Below are 20,663 nucleotides of genomic sequence, written 5' to 3' on the forward strand. Positions count from 1 at the left end.
CAAACGCCTCAGCCCGACCCTCTTACGTCATGGAAACAAAGCACGTCAGGCAGGAACAGCCAATGAGAGGCGAGCGGGAGGCGGGGAAACCAAGGTGAACCGCCCCTTCGGGCGCCGGACCCGCTCACAAGCCCCGCCCCTCCCTTTCCTCCGACGCCCCCTCCCCACCCATGAAGGCGCTGAGCCTTCCGACCCCCTCCTCTTCCTGCAACCCAAGCGAGACCCTGTCACGTGACGGGGACCGGGGTGGCTCGGAGCGCGGCGGCGGCGGCGGCAGCAGCGGGTGCTGCCGTCGTCGTCGTGGTCGCGTCGTGGAGGGCGAGTGGAGCAGGCAAGTGAGTGAGAGACCCCTGCGGGGGAGGGCAGCGACGCGCGTGGCCGCTACGTCTCGCGGGGGCAGGAGGCGGCAAAGACAGCTGCTCCTTGCCCGGCGCAGCGCTCTGGCGAGGGAGGCGAACTCATCCGCACGCCTACCCGCCTGCCGCTGACTAACCAGCGCGAGGTGCTGGCCGGCTAGTGCTGAGGGCGGAGCCGCCACCCGCCTCCCCCTCCTCCCGCCGCTGCCGCCGCCGCCTCCCTTCTCCCCTCCCCGTTCGCAGGCGGGCTTGGCGGCGGCTTGGGCTCGCGCGCGGCGGGGCGGGGCGGGGGACCCTGTGTGGCGGCGGCGGCGGCGGGTGCCGCGTGTGGTGGGGCTTGGCGGCGGCGACGGTTACGGTAAGGAGCGAGCGGGGCGGGGGACGCGAGCAGAGGGCGTCGTGTGGCGCTGGATGCCTCGCTACCGGCGGCGCAGGTGGTGGGGCTGAACTGAGTCGCGCAGGCCGGGCGGGCTGGGGATTAGCCAGCCGGAAGGCGGAGGCGGCGGCTGGGGAGGGGGCAGTGAAGAGGGAGCCGCTGCCGCCGCGGCAGTTCGCGCCCCCTCCTCTTCCTCCTTGGCCGGCCGCGGGAGCCCACGCCACTGCCGCCTGGAAGAGCAGCGCCGTGTGACCTTGAGGGCAGCCGGGGAGCGACGCTCTCGGCCGAGCTTTGGCCGCCCACCCCGCCCCGGTGCCTCAGGAGCGAGGCAGCTGAGCGCGGGCTTCTTTCCCGCCTGGCTCCCCTTCTGCTTGCTCGCGGCCGCGCGGCTCCCTTCCCGAATAAGCCGCCGGACACCCGTTAGGCGCTTCTCCCATCCCGGTTCGCGCCTCCGGGCTCAGTAGCCGGGATTAGTGCCGCAGCCGCCCGGCATTATCTTTCCCAGCCAAGTCGGCCCAGCGGGAGACAGAAAACGCCCGCGGGGGCAGCTCTTTCTGTCCGGGAGTCTGAGGCGGTACCTCGGGGCTGGCTTCCCGGGAGCCCTTCTTCCCACCTGCAAGCCGCTTGGTGCTCCCAGTTGGAGGGCAGCAACCGAGAATAAAACGGATTTGACGGCCTCCTTTCTGCGACTTGCGCGTTTATCCCGGTATGAATGGGACAACGTGGGTTGTGGCTGTTTCCAGCCTTGATTCCTGGCATTTAGGAAGCCTCTGACATGCAGGGCGGCCTGTTGATCGAAGCGGCATGTGGGGCTTGTGTTGGTATGGGGCCGGACTTGTCCCTGTTCTTCACAGGAAGTGCTTCCTAAAGACGTCGCTTGTAGGACACTGGTCTCCCTGGCCAAGGGGGTATGCGTGACCTTTGGCTGTTGTAGACCAGGTGAGTTCATGAAGAAGCCTTGGCACTGGAGATGGCTGCTTCCAGTCCCATAAAGGATTGCATGTTCAGCCTCTGTAAATGGGTGCACGTTTACCTCATGGATGTAAAAAGCTGGACATAACTGGAAGAAAAAGTACTTATACTTTTGGAAAGCAGCACGCTTGGAATCAAAATGATAGCTGGTATTTCAGATCTTGATGTTGCTTGCTAGTCAGTATTGTATCTACTTTAATGTAGAGGACAACTGTCTTGGAAAGGATCCAGTTTCATTAAAACAAGGTAGGAGATTGAAGTAATTACCTTCCCTAGTTCTGTTGTAAGAGCCTCTGAACTATATTCATTTCTACTGTGCCCTGTTCTTTCTACACTCTCATTTTCACATGCAATAAGGGGGCTGTTAAGGTAACAGACCTTTGATTGTGTTCTCTGAATTCAAGTATGTGAAGGTGTTCTTTGACAATGATTTTCACAATGGTTTTGATCCTTGTGAACAGTTGAAAATTTCAGGGATGGTTTGCTTGTCAGTTTAAAAGCTCATGTGGCTTAGTGGGCTATCAGGTGGGAAGTCCTTTCTTGAAATCTGATTTCTGCACTGAAATAGGTGGCCTTAAGCAAACTCTGATTCTTGCCCATCCCAGCCCATATGACTTATGTATTGAAATATAACTGCAAAGTATTACTTTTTCTCAGAGCACGAAGCCTGTGTGATGGGATTGTATTCTGTTCTTTATGAATGCAATTACAAGGGTAGGTTTTTGGCAATGAGATGTAGATCAGATGTTGTGAAGCATAAATAATGTAGTCTTCAGCATAGGAATACACAAACTGCCACTAATATACACATACCTTGTGTTTAATATTCTCAGCCAGTATTGCAATTTGAGCTGTGAAGACCTTGGTCTATAAAAGTATTGGCAGCTGATCTTAAAATAGTTTTGTAGAAAATTGACTTATGATAGTCACATAATATACACCTCTTAGTACCTTGAGGTGTGAACTTTATGGAACAACTGCAGACATATTGTAGGAATAAACGTATGTGATCTTCAGTTCATTGATAAATTTTTTTATACAAGTTGTTTAGGTTATTCTCAAACTTAAACATATATTATATAGCAAATGGAAAAAGGGGTCTGCTCAGAAGAACTAAGAGAAATAACCTCTGAACTAGGAGTTTATATATCTGGAATGGATATTGTGAGGTCTGAGTGTACTTGTTTCTTGAGTTAATATAGTGGTATCAGAAATCACTCATAGTTTGTACTTATGCAGTAGATATGATGGATGATAGCTTTTATTGATGATTATTAAAGTATGTTCAATTTTTTCTCCTTTTATGGTATTGATTAGTAATTTCTCATTTAAAACCTGCCAATTTTCTAGTTATTTCTAAGAATAGAGAGAATGAATGTTGTTCTTATGAAATGAGGGAATGAAAGTGAGACTCGAAAGTTTGCAACATAAAACTAGATGACTACTAATTAGCACAGAACCTTTGTCTTCTGTCATCATGCAAGTGGCATGCTCTTTGTATGTTTCATGGGTAATACAACTCTGACTGTTTTCTGGGCTTGATGATTATTTCTAGACAGTATTCTATTCTGGATTTGAGAATGGGTATAAAGATGGGAAAACTAAGCCTTCTAAATTGTGTTCCTGTTACTGGCAGAAGATGGCAATGCTAAATGAATGCATAATCATTGCATTTGAATTGCTGCTATATTCTGTTGGAGTCCACAGTCTACAAACAGCTTTTCTCAATAAATTCAAATTACATTGAAATTCCATGCTTGTGATTTGTAGCCTAGCATTGCTGATTTAAGTAGAACAAATTGGAAGGTGTGCAAAAGTTAGGATTAAAATGAAACTACTGGTCAAAGTAAGATGAAATTCTAGAGTGAGAAAAGCACTCTTTTCTAAAGTATATTCATAGTCAGTTTTCTATAATAAGTACTTCTGTATTCCTTCAGGTTTTACTCATCAGGTTTAATTCATCTGGCATGAAAAGATGAAGGGTTGGGATGGGTTGGGACTTGCCAGTTGGGGCCCCCAAAATGGTACAAAGCACTTTACGTGGAGACTCTTCCAGGAAGAAGCACTAATGTGAGTCAAAGTGAATACAGTCTTTAAGACATTGTAATGACTTTTAGTTATGTAGATTGAGAGTAAATCTTGTAGTATTCTGCAAATTAGGGGAATTAGGTGTCTTTTCTTCAATACTCTAGTAGAGTAGTAAGAGTTGAGGACATTTTAGAAGGATATAGTCCCAGTTTCCTGGTGTTTATTTTATTAGAGCCAGGTAATTCTTATTGGATGATTTTTTATCCTTGATTTATAGTTTCAGGAGACTAGTCTCAATAATTAGTTCATCCCACATGGATATACTTCCTTGGCAAACAATTCAAGTTGTATCTTAAAAATATGAATCTTTTCCTCATTTCCAAATTAGAACATTGACTTCAAATAAGTAAACTTTGTCTTAAACTTTAGCTAGATATTTTTCAGGTTGTGATGAAGTAGATCTTTCCTTAAGATCTTAATGTCTGACATGTTGTATGCTAAATAATTTGGTTCTACTATATTTCTAAATTCACTTAATTCTGACAGTTTCTCTAAAGTCTGTTTTAAAAAGCTGTGGCAGTGGTTATAAATAGTAGCCAACATTGTCAGGTGTGAAGGTTATCTACACATGTTCAAGTCAAACAACCAGCATTTGTGCCTTTGTAACCTCAAGACTTAATTTCTGTAATACTCTACATATGACATTACCAGGATTGTTCAGAAGCTTCTGCTGTTGCAGAACATCTTTCATCCTGCAAACTGGTAAACTGGAGGAATATTGGATCATTTTTTCCCGTACTATGCAGTGGTTTTCTACAGTCATCGGGGCATACTTTTAAGGCACTCTTATAAAGCATTCAAGGTCTTTAGTTTTAGGTCCAACACAGGAGAGGTCGCTGTCTTCCCCATGTGCTTGCATGATCTCTTGAACTGCACTGTGTTCACTCCTCCTTCAGAGAAGATACTGTAATGGGTACAAAGAGGTAGTCTGGATTGTAATTTCATACTTATGGATCTCTGTTCCTCTAGAGGTACTGAGAACCTTATCCTGAATTACTCTTCGGAAGCAGTACAAGATTTAACTATTGTATTTGGTAGCTGGTTATGTTTAATGTATCTGGCCCAATCCTCCTCCTGTGAAATACTGTTTCAGAAATGACAAGAATTCTGAGATGCAGTTAGAAGCTCATCACTCGATCAAAGAAGGAAACCAGGTTGGTCTGACAAGATCTATTGGGAAGTCAACATGGTCTTGTCCCCAGCAGATCTTGTCAGACCAACCTGGTTTCTTCTTTGATCAAGTGACGAGCTTACGGGTTCATGGGAACTCTGTCGACGTGATTTACCTGGATTTCTGCAAAGCTTTTGATAAGGTTCCCCATGACATTCTAATGGATAAACTGGAAGACTACAGACTGGACTTATAGGACAGTTCGGTGGATAGGGAACTGGTTGGAGGACCGTGCCCAAAGAATGGTGGTCAGTGACGTTTCATCAGATTGGAGGGAAGTGTCCAGTGGGGTGCTGCAGGGCTCGGTTTTGGGCAGGGTACTTTTCAATATTTTTATCAGTGATCTGGATGAAGGGGTAAACAGGCTACTCATTAAATTTGCTGATGATACCAAATTGGGAGGAGTGGCAAACACCCAAGAAGATAAGAATTGAAATTCAACAAGACCTGAATACTCTGGAGAAGTGGGCGATTGTGAACAGGATGCAATTCAACATAGATAAATGCACAGTATTACATCTGGGCCACAAAAATGTGAAACAAATACTGGATGAGGGATACACTTCTAGGTAGTAGTGTATGCGAAAGACATCTTGGGGTAAGAGTGGACTGTAAACTAAATATTAGCAGTCAGTGTGATGCAGTGGCAAAAAAGGCATATTCAGTCTCGGGTTGTATCAAAAGGGCCATTGCATTGAAATCACAGGAGGTCATAGTTCCTCTCTATACTGCCTTGGTCAGGCCGCATTTGGAGTACTGTATGCAGTCCTGGAGGCCTCATTTCAAAAAGGATGTGGACAAAATTGAGAGGGTGCAGAAGAGAGCGATGAGGATGGTCAGGGGTCTGGAGACTGAGCCCTACAAGGAAAGGCTGAGGGCCCTGGAAATGTTTAGTTTGGAGAAGAGGAGATTTAGGGGGGACATGCTCTCTTTAAATATCTGAAAGGCTGTCATTTGGAGGAGGGCAAGGAACTGTTCCAGTTGGCAGTAGAGAATAGAACTCGAAGTAATGGGCTTAAATTACATGCAGAAAGGTACCGGCTGGATATTAGGAAAAACTTTTTCATGGTCAGAGTAGTTCAAAGGTGGAATCAGCTGCCTAGGGAGGTAGTGAGCTCCCCTTCACTGGCAATTTTCATGAACAGGCTGGCTGGATATTTGTCAGAGATGCTTTAGGCTCATCTTGCATTGGGCATGGGGTTGGACTAGAAGGTCTGTAAGGCCCCTTCCAGCTAGGGCTGTGCATGGGCGGGGAGAAGCTTTCCGAATGCTTCGGAAAGCTTTGCTTCGGGAATACCGAAGCTTTCCGGATCGGGTCTGCTTCGGGTATCTTTACCCGAAGCGAAACCCGAATCGCACAGCCCTACTCCCAGCTCTGTGATTCTGTGAAGTTGGTAGTCCTTGCAATAAAGTGGCAAAAACCTTCAGAGTCCCCAGGTCCGCTTTGAATTGAATTTTGGAAGGGGCACTTCTTAAGGCTCTTTCATTCTTATTTTCAGTTTAAACTGCCCTACTGCTGCTTGTCTCTTTCCCCCCCCCCCCTCTCTTGTTGCTGTGGTTGCCATAGGCTGAATTCAAACTTCTGTTTGTGATAGGCACAAATGCAGCTTACTGAGTTTGCTCTCTTCTCTCATCTCCTTGAGCATGGTTTGGGAAACCTTGAATTAAACTCCAGTTTGCTGGGATGTTCAAATGCAAAGGCACTTGAGCAAATTGGAGTTAGTTTCGTTACCACAAAGCAGTAACCTGTGATGTCACAGCAAATGGGAGTTTGTAGATTTTTAGGTTTGTGAAGACTTGAATCATTTTTGGGAGAGGAGGGAGGGGGGAGTGTGTGAGCATGACACACTTGAGTTCCTGCTCTTCATGATCAGAGGTTTGTATGGATGTCTGAATGCAGCTAGAATTGTGTGTAGCTAGAAAAAAAGCTTACTGTTTCAATGACTTTTCACATGCTCTGTTTCATGCTTCTGGCCTTAAAGGTCTCATAGTTCTTCATGGTGAGAATAGATAGTGTGCAGCTTGTCATTAGCTGTGTGTCCAGTTTCATTTGCAACTCTGGCCAAATGAGTAGGTAAATGACAAATCACTAGCTTTGCCAGCTGATCTCATGCTAGAGAGAAATCTCTTTTGGATTCTAAGCATGGTCAGAAGTCCTGGTAAATGCTCAAATATCAAATATATTACCTGTTCCTTCAGTGGATGCTATTGCTGGCTGGAAACCACCTGCCAGCCACAAGCTTCACTACATAATGGCCTTGCCCACTTTCCTGAAACATGGAGCAGGCGTCACATTAGGGAACAGTGCTCAGAAAAACTGTAAGTAGCATGTCAAAGAGCAAGCTGTGAATGGCTATCACTACAATATAGCATTCACAGCTTTACCAGCTGTGAGTATAGCATTCACAGCTTTACCTAGGCTGTATTGCTCCTTCTTCCTCTCTCCACCTTCTAGTGCACACCCCTCACTGTCGTTTGCACTTTGTTACAAATTCTTTGCCCCATCTGATGCTCACTTTTTCCTTCCCCTGTGGATCTTTCTGCAATGCTACTTTTTGTTCCCTTTCTCATCATATGGGGAATAGTACATAGTTTCTGTGAGAGTGAAAGATTCCCCATGCTGAGGTGCAGCTGAAGCAGAATTGCTGCAACAGAATGGAAAAACTGGTACCAAGTATTCCTGTGAATTAAGGGAGAAAAAGGAGTAACCTATAACGTAATGTAACCCTGTTGTGACAGTATGAGGGCTGGAATGCAGATAAAGTAACTTAATTTTTTGAACTCCTGCAGCAGCTGCATATAGAGAAGTTTGGGTGTGGGGTAATGGCTTTTCCTGATACCATAGGTAATGTATCTGAATAGAATATTGACATTCTATTTCCAGCAATGACTCTTGATAGTCTGTTTGAGAGAGAGTTCCAGAATTTTTCAACTCTGTCCCAGAATTTTTCAACTATACAAATATCTTCCATCCTTTATTTGTTTAAAGCCAGTAGATAACAGTAGGTCCTCCTCTCCCCAGTAACGCTAACTTGCCCTGTTGTGTTAAACTGACTCTTCTTCCTCTCTTACATTTGTTGAGTATTGTCTGCTTTTTTTCTGAGACTGTTTGCACAGGATCTGTGTACTGTCAGAGTATAACAAATGGTACCTGTGAGACAGGTTCTGTTCCCCTCTGCCAGTTCTACTGTTGTACAGGCAGATGAAGGAGGTGGTGCATGTCTTTAGAAGTATTTATAAGCAGTGGATTGCATTAAATGCTCACCTGACCTGTCCAAGTACGTCTGTTGCTTAAGCTGAAGAGGACTTAAGCCTTTCTCTTAAGATGGTTGCTTCATTTTTGTGTTTGCTCTAGTTGATGGCCTTTGCATGTCTCTTTAATATTCCTTAAATGTGAATGACCAGAACATGATGCAATGAGGCCTCAGCAATGCCTTCGACATAGAAACCAATAAATTTCCTGTCTTTTCTAGAAAAGCCCTATCCAATTACATTCTCAAAAGTTCTTCCTATCCAGCCACATTTACCTTCTAAGCTATATTATTGATGTTATACTTGAGAGTCTTCCATTTCATCCTGCACACATTTTCCTGATTCTTCAGTACATGAACAGGCCACAGTAGTGGATAGTCAACTTTGTGTACAGAATGACCAGGTTCAAATAGCTGTTAAGTTATAAGTATGTTAATATAAAAGAGCAGGATAGTGTAGTGATTACAGTGTTAGACTGGGATCTGGCTGATGCAGTTTTGAATCCCCCCTATGCCATGAAGCTTGCTGGCCGTCCTGGGGCCAGTCACTCAGCCTAGCCTACTTCACAATGTTGTAAAAATATATGGACCATAAAACACTGCCCTACACCACTTTGAGGAAGGGCAGGATAAAATTGTACTAAATAAAATGAGAGAGAAGTTGTATATCATCTGAGCACTAGAAAACGCTATAGAACTAAAAACATTACACCAGAGTGCTGATGTCTTCCTTCCGATACTACTTGTTAAATATCTAGAGACCAACTCTTGGCCATTTACTAGATATGAGAGCTTAACCCAAGGAAAACAAATGTCCCTTTTGTCACAGAAAATGGAGGAATGTTGGTCTAGGATCTGGGAGTCCCAGATTCAAATCCCCACTCTTCCATGGAAGCTTTCTGCGTGACATTGGGCCAGTCATACATTCTCAGCCTAATCTGCTTCACAGGGATGTGAGGTTGTGAGATTAAAATGGAGGAGTAAGCAAAGTAGGCCACTTGGGTCCCCATTAGGGTATAAATGACATTTTTTTTTCTGGGAGTATAGGATAGTGGGGCATTCATTCCAAGTGAGTGGACTTATAGAACCATTTTATTCTATCCTATGACTTTTGTTTCTTGTTTCAAGTGTCAAATTCTTACAGGTTACATTACAAGTACTACTTTGGCTCCTGAGCATAGAAAAAGTGCAAAGCATGTAATTCTGAAAAAGCATAGGTTTAGTATATAAAAATACGTATATAAAAACCCTCCAAATCTATATCCATCATTTTTGTCAAACTGATTCTTCATTAAGATTCCAGAAATGGAAGATTTAGCGATTAAAAAAAATCTCAAATTTTCTTTTCAAAATTCAGATCAGTTCCATCAACTGCAATTAAAAAACCTTAAAGGAAATACCTGTGGCACAATCATTCTTGCATTCATTTGCAATGCTCTTCTATAGTTAATTAAAAGGAAAGATCCAATATCTGTTGAATGTTACCTTCTGGTATAAGAGGTAGTATTAGTATTGATAACTTAATTGATAGTGTCCCAGAATACAAATGTTGATGGGCGAGTTAGAGCTCTACAGCAGTGTTCATTATATGAACATTTTGGAAACAATTATTAGCTTTTAATGTAATCTGTCCTGCCAGGGCTTCCAGATTGACACGTGTCTTAGAGAGGGCTAGATGTTTACAGGCTTCACAGAAGGTATTTCAGATATGATTTATGCTATCATTCTATTAATCACCTTGTGCATGGATCTGGATGCCTATTCAAGTTAGCTGTCAGATTTGTCTGCTAACAGCGCTCACGATAGAACACATCTGTCCGTTTCACTGGAATAATGTATGGATCACTGGAATAATGTATGGATCTAATTGGTTCTTCAATTAGAAGAAGTTCCACTTAAGTTGGAAGAAGGCTTCACATTTTATTCAGAGTGCTACGATAGAGGGAGGATTCATCCCAGTATGTGTTAATACTACTAAAAGTTTCAGATAATTGCTAACCTTTCCCCTCTTCTCAGTAGATGATTGTTCAGCATTGGATGGATAATTTAAGTATCCTGGGGTTGAGCGTGCTGATCTCAGGTGCATGGTAGACTTGAATGTGTTCTGAGAATTGAACAAAATACGTGATCTTGCTCATGTTTGGAAGTGTGGCATTCCTGTTCTGTAGAAGCTGATCACTGTGATGCAGACTGTCACCTTCTTCCCCCTTTCTCAGTACCATTGATTGGAAAGTAGGTGCTATATGAACAGTTAAATGTGCAATAAATTGGTGAAAAATAGCATCTGAGCTGGATTGGTTTAAAGTTGGAATGAATATGGCTAATGTTTAGATGTTGAGAGGGACACATAAGGTATAACTCTGATTACTGCCATTTTATTTAGGTGAATGCACTTTCATTTATAGTATGACATGCAGAAATTCTACTCTTGCATTTATGAAATCCTTTTTCCTCATCATTTGAAAATAGGATATAAGTAATAACATTAATGTAGATTTGGAAGCAACAACTGGGAATTTTTTGAGAAAATCTGTACTGGGCTAAATATATAAATTATCACTTTGTAGGATGAGACTTCTATTTTCCTGCACAGACATGTTTTAGAACACTGCAATGGATATAAAGTGGAAAGAAAAAAGTAGGAGGCAAGTTTCAAGTTGTCAATTAATACTAAGTTTTCAGTACCCTTTTAACTGAGCATTTTGGTGAAATTTCTACATATAATGTTAGAATATTAATGCTTGTGCAGTTTTTTTAAAAGTCACATTTATTCTGTGTAGCCAAACACATTATATGAAATATGAGTGCTAAAAGCAGCTGTTGGCGGCCCAGGTCCAGGTTATGGATTTGAAGGGTGTGTGTGTGCGAGTTAACTTTGATTTAAATACTCTCTCCTCACAGCTGCTTATTGTTCTCTGCAGGAGGATGATCATATAAGTAACATAACACTTGTGTGTTTCTCACTCTGAGTGGGAGGGCATCTTAGCATGGGTAATTTCCATTATTTAGTCAAGGAAGCATGACTTAACTTCAGAATTCCTATTCTATTCATTGGGCATGTTGAGTTCCTCCTTTCATTTCCTGAATAGGAAAGGAGCATAAGAGGGTCCTCCCCACCCCCACCACTGCTGAGACATGAACTTGGACTTTTAGCCCACATGTACCTAAGCTGGTACTTAATGTTTCTAATTTATAGATGAGCTTTGTTAGATGTTGTGTGGCTGACAGGGAATATGTACCTAAGTGTCTGCCAAGCATTTTAAGTTTTTGTTAGATCTGACAGTGCTTGTTGCAAAAAGTGGTGTGGCTGGTGTTAAAAATGATACTTAATATAGGGCTGGCTGCTGTATGGTCATGTGGTAAGCAGAGAATGTTAACTGGTTCTTAAATCAATAATAAATACATAGCTACTGTCAACATTAACTTCTTATATCGGTTTGCTGGCTGAGAGGGAACATTGCTGAGATGTGCCTGATGATGGACTTGATTTTTTTGTCTCCTTAACCTGTTTGGTGCTAACAGAGATAATATACCAGACTGATTTGGCTTTGTAGAACAATCAGTTACTTCATTGTTGGGAAAACACTCATGCTAATCCTAATGAGACTGTTATGATTGGCTATGGGGGAAAAAGAATCCAAAGCATCTGATTCCTTTTCCTGGAATTTGCCTGGAAGCCTGTAAGATTAGAGTTGATAAACACAATTGGAAACATGCAAAATTGTCTATAATTAATACTTGGTTTCTTAACTTTGTCAAATAGTCAAATAGTGTATTGCATCCATTGACTGCATTCAAACTAATGATGGTGCTTTCTACCAGAAGAAGGCAGTCATTGGTTGCATCCCAAAGTACTTAGCTCTCCTCTGGGCTGATTCATACCTGCATGTCCATACTTTGCTATTTGCTACTCAGTAATTTACAGCTGAATATGTGAATTGCTTGAATTAGAAATGGTCTGGAATATTAATGGAACTCTTTGTGGTACAGTGGCTCAGTATTGCAATCATGGGGGGATTCCGCATGATCGATTTTGATCGGACTTTCTGAGCAGTCGTGCTGCAGTGGAGTCGTACGAATCCACCACTCCCCGATTTCACATTAAGGCTTTTGTTTCGCATTGACATTTCATTTCATCATGCTCAAAGTCCATCGTGCGGAATTTGCCAGTATAAAAATCGATTCCTCATTGCTTTTTCTGGGGGAAGTGTCGAGAGACGTGCATGTTCTTCTTTTTTTTTATTCCCCCCCCCAAAAAACGTTGCTACTTACAAACATTACATCAAACAAACACATGTGATAGGTCAGAGCATTTCCGACCGATATTGTGGAGTGAGTATTGGTTATTGACATTTGGAGGGAAAATTGTTACTGATGACCCCGCTTTCCCTGTGCCTCAGAAGCTGTCAGCGAGCAAGAAGTAACAAATTTGGCACGTTGAAAAACAGACCGTTATTGGTCAGCTGTTGTTACATGATACAGGATATGTTTCTGCATAGACTTGTAGAAACATTGCAATGTTTTTTACAATTTAAAAAAAGGGGGGGGAAGGGAAAGGTAGTGGGTGTGGCTTAGAAAACATGATTGGCCAATCAAATTAAGTTGATTTGAAGGGCGAGAGAAAAGGGCAAGTGTGGGGAGAACATCGGATAAAGAATTTCGCATGATTAAAATCCCTAATCTGCTACAAATGGACAAATAAGTCGGGGAAAAGCAGGATGGAAAAAAAGGAACAAAACCTGCAGTGACTTCGAAGCTGCTGCTAGGATTGCCTTCCCATGTGTGGAAACACAAAGAAAAATCGAGGTCATTTGGAAGCTGAACAGCAGAAAACCACTAGTGCGGAATCACCCATGGTTATACATAGACAAATATGTACTTAATCTCTGACAGACTGCTGTTATAAAATCAGAAATCTTACAGCAATGCTTCTGTAGTTCAGATTAATGGAATACTGAAATGCTAGGATCCTGTTCCACTCTTGTGTACAAGATACTTCTATATGTGTGAAGGAGGGGTAGTTTGAGTGGTATGTTAATTTTTTGTTCCTGCTGAATCTTGTGTTTTTCTTCCCCAAATGATGTCCCTCCTTTATGGGCATCATAGAAGGCTTCATGTGAAAGACTGCTAAGAAGTCTGTATATTTGGATCCTGGCTTTGTGTAACAAACTTGAGTGTACATGTAATTATCTCGTGCATATTCTGAATTTTCTGTTTGTAACTAGAGGTTGGAGGGATGGCAGCATGGTATAGCCCGATCTCTTCAGATATTGGAAGCTAAGCAGGGTCGGTATTTGGAAGACTCTGCAGAGGAAGGCAATGGCAAGCCACCTCTGCTTCTCATTTGCTCTGAAAGCCCTTGCTGGGGTTGCCATAAGTCCATTGTGACTTGATGGCACGTATGCATATGCAACTAGAGCTTAAAGTCCATCACTAGTAACAAATAGTCAAAAGGAGTTTCTGCAGTTAAGTGACTCCAGTGATTAATTGAAAGAAAGCCACTTAATATATGGGAGGAGTGGTGACTTTGATTTAGTCTCTTCCCCCTGCCTCATTAACGTGAAAGTATAATAGGTCTGGCTTTTTAGGGTTCAAAAATAACATCTAGAGTTCCTTCTGTGATAACAACTCTAGTTTGTTGCTAAAAAGTAAATAAGATACTTATTTTTCTTCTGGAAAGTTCTGTTCCACCAGTGGGTGAAGACTTTTAGGTTGGTTTAGTGTACCCTCAATAACTGTAATTGGTCCTCTTCCCCGGTTGATATGTTATGTGTATTTGTGTGTGTTTATATGTTTTTATGGAATTTTAAAAAATATGTACACTCTGTTTTGAAAGCTGTTTTAATGTTAAATGTCTTAATGTCTTGATCAATGCCTTGGGGACTCTGTTTGGGTGGGGAGGTGGCATAGAAATGTTTTGGGTTAACAAAATCAAGTTTGAGTTTAATTAGTTTATAAGCATTTGTGTGAAGCTCCATTTTATGTATCTTGTAAAACTCCTGGTTATAGTAATTCTTGTGGTTTGAAGGCTGAGTATGTGACTACAGATACTCTGGCCTGGGGGGTGGGGGGGGTGCCATTAAAATTACTGTAGTTGAAAATTTAAAATCAAAATAGCATGTCTACTTTCAGTTTTTTTTCAAAGCAAGAGAAACCAGCATACCGTATAGAAAAAATTAAAACTGTTGGGGCTTGAGGTATGGAGACTTGTAATAATAACACATTTTGATTGCATGTACTTCAGCTTAATTTAACGAGCACAGCTTCTGAAGACTGTATCTGCTTATTCTTGCATATGATCTGTAAGAGTGGGGCAGAATGTTCCTTCCAATAATAGGCACACATTGTCTATATTGTAATATGTTGCAGAGTTTCATGTGAAATGGTTGGAGCCCTTTCACTGTAGTGTTAATGTTGTTAATATTGCTCTTCTCAAGTCGCAAGGCATCTTCTCTTCTCAAGGCATTCTGCAAAATGCCTTGTCAGAGTTATGGTATCTGAGGATGCGTATGGACTTTAGTAATCTAGGTGCAAACCTTAATTCAGCTATAAACTCCCTTGGTAGTATTCAGTAATTTGTATTTCAGCCTAGGATTAAAAAAAAGTTGGTACAAGCTCCTTAAAAATGTAGGGGAATACTAGTCTGCCCTGCAGACCTTGGATGATTAAAAAAAAATCCACTGTCTTCTGTTAACACAGTCCCTCTTGCTAGTCTCAGTGTGAGACTCTTCCTCCCATAAATGTCTGCATTGTGTTGATATCACATACAGCAGAAGCCCAGGTGTATGGAAGAAGAGGGGTAATTAAAGATACACTGCAAAATAGGGGTTAGAGAGAATAAAACAAACACTGTGCTGGCAGCTATCGCTGAAACAATGATATTTTAATCTGCACAGCCAATCAGAAGCCCTGCTGGGCTTGCTGTACTCACTTTCTGAAAACATTTGATGGTCACCAAGAAAGATATCAGCAGGAATCTCATTGGGGACCCATGCTTTATATTCTTTATTTGACTATATATAACAATTCAGTTGACTGACAGTTTTATGCCTTCTTTCTGCAGCCGCTGCCTGATCTGTTGCTTTGCACCATCCTTTTCCCATCTCCGTTCCCAAGCTCTTCAACCCTTCCTAGTCTTCAAAATACACACCCCACCCAACCAAGAGCATACAGGTCTTCTGTCGCTAGGGCCTATGCAAAAAAATTTTCACTACAAAACTCACCCTATCTTCCTGCAGAAAAGTTGCACTGTTGATGAACATTCTTTTACTTGCAGCTTCCCCCTGAGCTTAAGGATGCTTTTGGATGTTTAGAAGCATCACAGTAACTTGTCTAACAGTAGGGCAGGGAAAATAGGCCTTTATCTGGTTTTAGTACACAGCTTTGCTTCTAAAACCTGTTTCTGTATTGTAAATAATACTTTAAATCAATATATAAGTTGCAGTCTTAGGAAATGAAGATGAATAATGCCTCTTTGTGAAAGGCAGTTACTGAACTGTTATCAGTATTCTAGTTTGAGCTGCATTAACTCATGAAAAGTACTTTAGGCTCCTCTAAAATTAATTTTCTCTTGAACAGCGTGCATGTGCTAACATGTCTGTAAAAACCTGTAAGGAGTGTAGTCTTCCTTGACATTATTTAGTAGATAACTTACGCAAGAGCATAGATTTTTTTTTCTGCTAGTAAATAGGAGCAGCAATTTTTGTAGGCTTGTTTACCACTGCAGACCCTTGCTTTACTGCCATGCAGTTCTGATGGTCCTTTGTGCTCCATGAACATGATTTCTTGCAGTGGATTTCAAACAGAAGGGAGAATCAATGAAACTGCCCATCCGCTTTGCTGGTGGAAGTGATTTAGTGACAGAAAATCACCTTTAGACTTAACATTTGGAGATGCACCAGCAGCTGCTTTTTAAAAATTGCTGAACTTTTAATTTCCTTCCTCTGCTTTGGCTAAAGTAGTAGGGAAACTGATTTGAACACCACAAACAGTTCATGACCGCCACAAGCCTTGCTTGTTGTGCTTGCATACTTCCTCCCTTTGCAAGCAGAACATGGTTGAAGACTTTTGAAACCAGGAAACTTTCAGTCTAACCCTTTGAATATGGGTAATTGGTCAAATTAGGATTTACGTGGGTAGCCATGTTGGTCTGCAGTAGAACAGCAGGATTTGAATCCATTGGCGCCTTAGAAACTAACAAGATTTTCAGACGAGAGTCAGAGCTCGTGTCTGAAGAAGGGAGCTCTGACTCAGGAAAGCTTACACCCTGAAAATCTTGTTAGTCTCTAAAGTGTCATTGGACTCAAATCCTGCTGGTCAAATTAGGATCATTTTTTGCCCACAAACTGGGATTCTAAACCAGGATTAATCCGTAGGAATCCTGGAATGTGTGTCCTGTGGTGGCTGTTGGTTGTGGTTCCTATGGAAAGCTGTAGTATTTAAAAGTTCTGACGGCACAGCTTTCTAAGCCATCAGCACAGCTTTCTAAGCCATCTGCATTGGGAAACCAGTTCCACTGAAATAAGTCTTTTAAAGCTTTTTATATTATATTATGGTAGCTTAAGCATGCATACTTGGAAAGCTCTTTTAAAAATGCAGTGACATTCCTACATAATGGAGTTTAGGTTTGGTATGCCTGTCAAAACGTGTTTATTGTTCTAGTTATGTCACATGAAATATGAGTGTTTATAAAGGTACCATTTCATCTGCATTACAAGCAGTGTGAAAAGTACAAGCATAATTTACACTGTCAATAAACAATTTAGAAGAATCAGGAAGGTTTGGGGGAAGCTCTTCTAATATAGGTTCTTGAGAATGGCCATTTGGAATGATGTTGTTATACACTTCAGTTTAGTGTTTGTGTGCATTGTATTAAACAAAACTTTGGTAGTGTGCTTTACAGCACAGTCCTTTGAAGAGTTGCTTCTGTTTAAATCCAGAGTAACTCTACATAGCATTGCACTGTTTAAATCCAGAGTAACTCTACATAGCATTGCATTTTTAGACAGACAACATTTGAATATTCCTGTTCTTCGTGAATGAGATAGAGGCAATGTGTCCGACTCCTAAATACTTACTAGTCTGTAGTTTTTTTGCTTTTTTTTGTGGGCATACAGCTACCTCTAGATTTAACACCAACAGCCTTTTTTTAGTGTACATCAACTATTTTGTCATGAAACGTGGGAACATAACCTACTGTGGTCAAGCACCTATTTCACTGTATGTTTTGGCAATACAGTGTTAGGCATTAAGGCACATCTTTGAGTCATAAAGTTATGACTGAATAGAGCATGTAGAAAGTTGGATGAGTACCTATGTCTTAAAGTAACATCTGAAGTTAAATATGTAGAATGCTTCCATGTATTCTACACAGTAAATTAGCAAGAACATGGAGTAACATGCTGTAGGAAAAGGCTTTGCAACCGAAAAATATTGATAGTACTTTGAGGATTTGAACATGAATTGAACATGAATTAATAACTTTGCCGCTTCAGAACAAAAACCCATCTAATTCAGCATTCAGACTCCCGGGAACAGAGAGAGCCACTACAAGGCATGAGGAAGATCAGCTGTCCCCTTGGTCTCTGCTACCTTGGCCTACTTTTAAGTTAGATAGATCTGTACTCCCACATTGCCTGAAAAATTCTCCTTTTTTTGTCCATAGACTCCTGCCACTGAAATGTATTGGAAGACCCTGAGCTCTTGTGTGTGGGAAGCAGTTATTTCTCCTTATATTCAACTCTGTATAAACTGTCCCTTTTTTTAATGCTGTTTTAAATAAATATAAACCTTCAGCCTTTCATCAATGCATTTGAAACAACTTTCAGTTTTAGGTTTGTCTCTTTTTCTCCTATATCCTCTACTGAAAGTGTACAGTTGTATTTCAAAATGCCATTTAGATAGTAGAATTGTGCAGTAGTGTTTCTAGATGTGGCTATTCTGTACATTTGTATAATGGCATTACTTGATTTGTTTTCAGCTACTTTTTTCTAATTCCAAATATAGTTACTTTCACAGTTCCTACACACGGAGCAGATACCTTATGTCTACGGCTCATTATTGTATGGTAGGCTATAATATAGTTCCATTATATGTTATTCAGAGTATAACTTCCCTGCCATACTATGTTGCATTTCAGGGGGACTTTTGAGTAACTTGGTCTGCTTGTGGTTTTGCCTACTTAAATTTGATGCCATCTGAAGACTTGACCACTATTTATACCCCTGACAGTCACTTATTCATAATTTGAATGCTGCTGGCCCCATTACAGATCCTTTGGGGACACAGTGTTCCTCCATTTATTGAAGAAACTGTTCTTTGTTGCATTAGAGTGTTTTATGACTTTATATTTCCCTAAGAAAATTAAGTATAGCACACTTTTTGGATAATTCTTTTTTTTCTTGGTTGTTTGACATCTTCTTGCATTTCTAAAAACTAGCAAGGTAAGATTTCTTTTTTACAGAAGCAGAGTTGGTTGTTAACCTAATTTATAAGAACATAAGAGGAGCCCTGCTAGATCAGACTGAGGCTCCTGTCTCTCATTGGCTTCTTGGAAGGCAACAAGTAGTACACAGAGCAATGGCTTCTCCTTGGTTTGACCTTCAGCAACTGGCATTTGAAGTTATACTGCTGCTGAATATGGTGGTTCCATTTAGTGGTGGTTGTTGTTGTTATTATTATTTATTACATTACATTTCTAGACCGCCCTCCCCGTCAGACTGGCTCAGGGTGGTGACAGGTGGCAGATTGACAGAACTGTCCTCCATGAATTTGTGTAATCTCCCTTTAAAGCCATCTAAGTTAGTGGCCCTCAAACTGTAAAATCATGTACTGTGTGAAATCTACTTTTGTTATGAATCTACTGTCAAGAACCACTTCTTCCAATACAAACACCAAACAATCCAAAGATTAAGGAAGTGTGCTACAAAACATAAGAGGACACAGTGCAATATAATCAATTTATATCACCTGTAATGTGTTATTCAAATTAATCGCAAAACCCACATACTTAAGGGACATACATAATTAATAATGATAATAATAAGTGAAAATCCCGGAAGAAGTCCGATATCGGAGAGGAGCAACTTCTAAATGGAAGAAATAAACGGGATGCGCCCCGCTGAATCTTCTGCCGTTTATTTCTTCCATTTAGAAGTTGCTCCTCTCCCTGATATCGGACATCTTCCGGGATTTTCACTTATTATTATCATTATTAATTATGTATGTCCCTTAAGTATGTGGGTTTTGCGATTAATTTGAATAACACATTACAGGTGATATAAATTGATTATATTGCACTGTGTCCTCTTATGTTTTGTAGCACACTTCCTTAATCTTTGGATTGTTTGGTGTATGAATCTACTGTCACCAAGTACTTTTGGTGCAATTTTTGAGTTTTAAAAGAGCAAATCTATGTAGTTTATGCTGTTTTATGTTTATGCTGTCAAATGGTCTGGAAATGTTACTTCATGATTTTTAAGCCAGAAGCAGTTTTGACAGGTTGCCTGTCTGAGTTGGAGTGTGTTCACAAAGGATTAAGTAGCCTTTTCTCCACTTGCCTCTCCTTTGCACAGACTGACAATGCGTCATGGCTGCTTTTGGGTTAAAAACAAACACCTATCAAAATTTTCTATGCAGGTAATATGGAATAAAGTACAGTGTAATGTCAGGGTTAGTGTTGGAGTAGGATAAAGGAGATGTGGGTTTAAATTTGATCACGTTGCCAAGATCACTGAGTGAATGGTGGAGAGGGGCCATATAAGATAGAGCAGCAGCATATAAATAGACTAAACTTAGTGTGAAGTCTAGTTTGGTCCAGAATTAACGTATATTGCCTATAGAGAAGGCTAATTGCTGGGTAAAATCATAAAGAACTTTGTAAGTTTGAGGTTGTGTATATATAGTGCGGTGAATCCAACCATCGTTTAAGGAACCTTCCTCCAAAGGAAGAAATGGGCTGGAGAAAGTTTAAGACTTTGTTCAGTAGAATGTTTACGGATCCACTGCACTATTAACTTCCTAGTGAAATAGTTGGCATTCTGCCCTCCCCCAATTTTCAAGATGCCTTATTGAAACTTTTTTTAAAATAGTGTGTAGATCTGAGCCCAGATTCTGTATACGTTAAATGGAGCACAGAAATGGATAGTGTCTGATAGCTGCTGTTAAGGGTAAAATGAAGAACTTGTTGCAGTTCTTCAGCCGTAGTCTGAAGTAGAGAGTGGACATTAAGTGGGCTCCACTAAACTGTTCTTAAAAGACATTTTATTGCTTGCCATAATAGGGTATCTTCCTTGCTCACTCAGCTTAACAAATGTGTTTTATTTGTATCAGAAGTGTCTACTGTTGTGAATTGATAAAATACATCTCCTTAAATTAAATTGACAAGGCAGGTAATGCATTTGGGACTAGCTGTGGAGGAAGACAGGTGATCTCTGAATTTGGATTGACTT

The 20,663-nt window shown here is 41.2% G+C and overlaps 1 protein-coding gene across 3 annotated transcripts in view; it reads left to right on the forward strand.

The window, feature by feature from the left end:
- The first annotated feature begins 251 nt into the window (after positions 1–251).
- ATP2B1 (ATPase plasma membrane Ca2+ transporting 1) overlaps positions 252–20,663 on the forward strand; it is a 92,555-nt gene continuing 72,143 nt past the window's right edge. For 2 of the 3 annotated variants that reach the window (XM_054987723.1, XM_054987725.1), the window contains exon 1: positions 648–714. The gene's annotated coding sequence lies outside the window, so the exon portion shown is untranslated. Of the gene's footprint in view, positions 336–647; positions 715–20,663 lie in introns of those variants that run through there. The other variant, XM_054987724.1, reaches the window with a different exon arrangement.

The sequence above is a fragment of the Eublepharis macularius genome, chromosome 9, assembly GCF_028583425.1.
Source record: "Eublepharis macularius isolate TG4126 chromosome 9, MPM_Emac_v1.0, whole genome shotgun sequence".
Lineage (NCBI taxonomy): Eukaryota > Metazoa > Chordata > Lepidosauria > Squamata > Eublepharidae > Eublepharis > Eublepharis macularius.